Raw genomic sequence first — 5,304 nt, forward strand, 5'->3', positions numbered from 1 at the left:
TGTGCCCTGAAAATGGCAGATACAAATCAAGGTCAGATATACACAAAAAGTAGCACATATGAGTTTATCTTTTTGGGCAGACTGGATGGACCGTGCAGGTCTTTTTCTGTCGGCATCTACTATGTTTACTATGTTCTAGAATTACAGAAAAGGCTAAGGGTCATGGATTTGATATTCCACTTTTCAAGTGTAGCCAGGTTGAGACGTCAGTGGAGGCGGAGAGCAGACTACACAGGCATGCATAAGCACGACGTGCCAGCAGGACCACATAAAAAAAAAGAGGTGCTGACGCCTTCAGAAATCGATTTGGGGGAGTGGCCGTTCCCCTGGCAACCCACCTAGTTATGTCACTACCACCTTTCTATGGTGCAATCAAAGTTGTTTACATTTATTTATTTATTGCATTTGTATCCCACATTTTCCCACCTATTTGCAGGCTCAATGTGGCTTACATAGACCTGTTAAGGTATCACCATACCAGGTTAGATGATACAATTGGTGTTATAAGAAGTTAATGAAGACAGAGGATTTGTTCAAGCAGTTGTAGAAAGATAGATTCTGAATAAAGTCGGATATGTGTTTTGTTAAGGGTTCTTGTGGTATGCTTTGTTAAAGAGGTACGTCTTCAGGGATTTGCGGAAGTTAGTTAGTTCATTGATCATTCTCAGGTGAGTTGGAAGTGAATTCCATAGCTGCGTACCCATATACGAAAAGCTGGTCGCGTATGTTAGTTTGTTTTCTAGTCCTTTACAGTTGGGGAAGTACAGATTAAGAAAGGTGCGGGAAAATCTCTTGGCATTTCTAGGTGGTAGGTCCACGAGGTCTAGCATGTAGGTCGGGGCATCTGCGTAAATGATTTTATGAACGATTGTGCAGATCTTGAATGTTTTACGTTCTTTGAGTGGGAGCCAGTGTAATTTCTTTCCTAGGGGTTTTGCACTTTCATATTTATTATACATGCAGGTACTTTCTTTGTCTCTAGGGGGCTCACAAGTTCTTGTACGTGTAGAAATGGAGGGTTTAGTAACTTGCCCAGAGTCACAAGAAGCAGCAGTGAAAAATCTTTCAAAAAGAAGTATAATGGAACGACAGACAACTTCCTGTAATATATTCAGATTTTCAAATTGGCATAGTAGGTTCAAACAGATATGGAATTTGCTTTTGAGTCTGAGCAAGTGATTTTTCAGACATCTGTCCCACCTACAGGAATTTCGGTGCCTTGCAAAATTCAAAATAGATTTTATTGAATTTTTCAGATATTTGTGAAGCCACATCAGATTTTACTTACTGTGACAGGTGAAGAAAAATTGTGGTTTTTCCCAGTAGATAGGAGGAGGGGGAATCTGAGTTTCTTAACAAACCTGAACCAAGCTGAAAGCCACCTGGCTCTGGTCTCACCTTATATCGTTCATACATTTCTAGCCAGAGCACAGAATTACACTTGAGGGCGATTTGAAATTATTGGGTAGCTACTGACCTCTAGTGGAAATCTAGTGGAAATGTGTTTGGAAATCTACTATTACAATTGTAATATGGTTGCCTTGGGACAAGATGCAAAATAAGGTGGAGGTTCAGGCTACCATTAAGATGTGTTATTTTACCACAAACTTGTGCTATTTTAGCACAGATCCCATTATATGCAATGAAACCTAGTTACTAATAATTGAGGTTATCATTAAAATAAACCAACTTAACAATAGCCCACGATGATAACTTTCACCCTTAATTAAAGAGAAATTACTCCAGAAATCAAAATTGCTGCTACATAAGAGTGAGCCAAGTACAGGGCAATAAGCTGTTGTGACATCACTGTGAAGTTGGCTCTTAGGCATTGGTGGAATGAGACGTTTTGATATCAAAATATCGTTTTTTTTTTTTACCAGAGACTGAAATTCTTCACACTAAGGGGGGGGGGGGGGGGGAAGGAGTTATCAATGTGGACTACCATTAAGGCAGGTTATTTTACGACTAACTCATACTGGGGCCCTTTTATGAAGTGGCAGTAAGCCCAACACTGGCTTATCACTCACTAAAAGGAAAGTACCACAGAGCTACTGCAGCAGCCTGGCGGTAGTACCCTCCCCCAGCACACACCAGGGGCACAGGTAGGTGGGGCCACGGGGGCGGGGGCCCCCACATATTTAGACCTGGCCCCCTCTACTTTTGACCCCCTCAGCCACTTTCAACCCCCTCCCGCCGCCAGTTACCGTTGCTGGCGGGGTCCCCAACCCCCGCCAGCCTTGGTCTTCTTCAGCACCGGTCTCCGGCATATTCACTGATTTGTGCTGCGAGTCCTGACTGATGTCCTGCATGCACAAAAGTGGCATGGGAGGGTCGGTGGCTGAGGGAGGCAGGCTAAAATGTGCCCCCCCCCCACCTTGGGCTCTGGACCCCCCCTTCCCACTGATGTCTGGCTATGCCCCCTGGCGCACACCATTTCTGGCGCTTCAAAAATATTTTAATTTTTGTAGCGCCGGTGTGTACCCAGTAAGTACTCCTCCCCCCCCCCCCCCCCAAATAGCCATGTGGCAAATGCTTCATTTGCCACATAGCCATTTCTTGAGAAAAACAAAGACCTGTCTTTTACTTGCTGTGGTAAAAGGGGGCCTCGGTGTGCATCAAAAGCACGTGCAGACACCAGCGTAGGCCTGGTGCTAAAAGGGTAAAATCTCTTTTTTAGCACAGGCACCATTTTATGTAATGAGACCTAGTTCTAATAACTGGGGTTAAGAGTAAAATAATATCTTAACAGTAGCCAATGTTGATCATTTATCCTCTGTCATTGCTAGCTCAGATCCTTTCTTGCACCCTCCCAACCTCCTTCACTGCCAGTTGTCTCTCTTTGAGAAAATAAGGTACTAAGAAATACACAAGCTTGTCATAAAGAATGGCAGCTCAAACCATGCTATATTTTTACTCTATGATTGAAGGAAGTCAGTGCAAATAAATGTATCTATTTGTTATGATTTATTATCCACTTTATGAAAGAGATTTACCCAATGCAATGTACAGAAGGTGAAACTGGAAAGAAGCATTCCAAATTGTAATGATTATATATAGCAATCACAACATAGTAAATGACGGCAGATGAAGACCTGAACGTGCACCATGTTACAGAATACGCTTAGCGAGTTGTGCGTGTAAATCTTAATTAATGCCAATTAGTGGTGACAATTGCTCATTAACATACAATTAACAGCGCTGATTAGCTACAGATTCCACTGAGACGGTGAACAAACTGGAACACACCCAAAAGCAGGTGGCTGAATTACCCACCTGAGAAGCTGGTCAGTGTGCTGGTTCATGCCTGGCTGTATTTGATGAACCACAAAACATCATCTATAAAAAGCGGGATTTCAAATACATCATACTTCGAATGAGTAGATGACACTCCACTATCAGACCGTAGAAGTCTGCCCAGCATTAGCCCCGCCTCCCAACCACCAGCCCCGCCTCCCCCCACCGGCTCTGCAACCCAATCTCGGCTAAGCTTCTGAGGATCCACTCCTTCTGAACAGGATTCCTTTTTGTTTATTCCGCGCATGTTTGAATTCCGTTACCATTTTCATCTCCACCACCTCCCGCGGGAGGGCATTCCAATTATCCACCACTCTCTCCGTGAAAAAATACTTCCTGACATTTTTCTTGAGTCTGCCCCCTTTTCAACCTCATTTCATGTCCTCTAGTTCTACCGCCTTCCCATCTACGGAAAAGGTTCGTTTGCGGATTAATACCTTTCAGATATTTGAACGTCTGTATCATATCACCCCTGTTTCTCCTTTCCTCCAGGGTATACATGTTCAGGTCAGCAAGTCTCTCCTCATACATCTTTTAACACAAATCCCATACCATTCTCGTAGCTTTTCTTTGCACCGCTTCAATTCTTTTAACATCCTTAGCAAGATACGGCCTCCAAAACTGAACGCAATACTCCAGGTGGGGCCTCACCAATGACTTATACATTTTTCAGCTGGTTCTGGAACAAAACTTGGGATAAGGAAACCTGAAGTAATAATGTGAGCAGACAAGCAGGTCACCAATTAGGCAAGATATGTTTGTAAGTCTTCAGTATGGCAGAAGCTGTTTAGTGTGGCTATGGATTTGTTAAGAAGTATCTCCCTTCTCAGCCCTCCAGCTACTAATAATCGATTGTGCAAAAGGAACTGAATGCTTGAAAAAAAAAAATAAATAAGAAAAGGAACATTTGTCCTGACCCAAAAGCTTCTAATGATCCAGGCAGTGGGGAGTCCAGTCAGGATCAATATATGACCTCAGTTTTAGCTGTCAGAAATAATACCTCTCTGAGAGGGAGGAAATGGCTCTTTGTGTATCTGGGATATTTTGCTTATCGATTAAATAGGCTCAGCGTGGTTGGAAGGTACGGAACTCACTATACCTGAAAAAATGTGTCTTAAAATCTTTCTGCCTTCTTATCTCCAGGTTAGAAATTAATATTGATGCAATGAATCTCTCTCTTCCAGTCATCCCAATTTTGCACGAGTGACTCCAGAAAGAAGGCAGGTATAGAGAACAAATTAAAAATGAGCAATTTTACTCTGTTCCCTTTTGCTTCCCTGCCTCACGCTCATCTCCAAAATATAGACCAAAAATATCTATTAATGCATTTAATTATAAATAATGTAGGATAATATATGAATAGACCAGTGCCACTTATCCTTTATTACACATACAAGTTAAATCCATTCTTACGCTTGCCAGTTTCCTCCTGCTTTTTTGGACTTCCAGGTCAATCGGAACTGGCTCCTATCGGGATAAATTGCCATCGGTTTCTATTTGCAACTCTCCAGGAGTTTCCCCCCTACCTTACATCCTTCTCATTACTCACTTAGAGGCCCCCTTCTGCTGTAACGCAGAATTTTAACATGCTGCAAACCCCAAAATATTGCTTCATCTGGTTATGCGTTAACCTTTGGGCGGTACCTGATCCAAGTTAACACAGAAGCACTCAGCATTTCCTATTTAGGAAGTGGTACGTGGTCCTGCTTTACACCTGTGATATGTTGTTGTTTTTTTTTTTTCTTTTAGGATGCTGTGTTATCTTATCACGTGACCATTGTATCTATTATTGAAGAATCTGATGGTAACTGTGCATATACCTTTTTATCTGTTCATGTTTTTCTCTCTGATTAGTTGTTTTTTGCCATGATTGATTGCTTGATTTAACCTTTATAGACCCCTGATGAAGGATTTATTGTCAAAACTTAGTCAATTTGGGTCCTTCAGTTAATGCACAGTAAGCGAAGTGGAGGAGTAGCCAAATGGTTAGTGCAGCGGACTTTGATC

The sequence above is a fragment of the Microcaecilia unicolor genome, chromosome 9, assembly GCF_901765095.1.
Source record: "Microcaecilia unicolor chromosome 9, aMicUni1.1, whole genome shotgun sequence".
Classification (NCBI taxonomy): domain Eukaryota; kingdom Metazoa; phylum Chordata; class Amphibia; order Gymnophiona; family Siphonopidae; genus Microcaecilia; species Microcaecilia unicolor.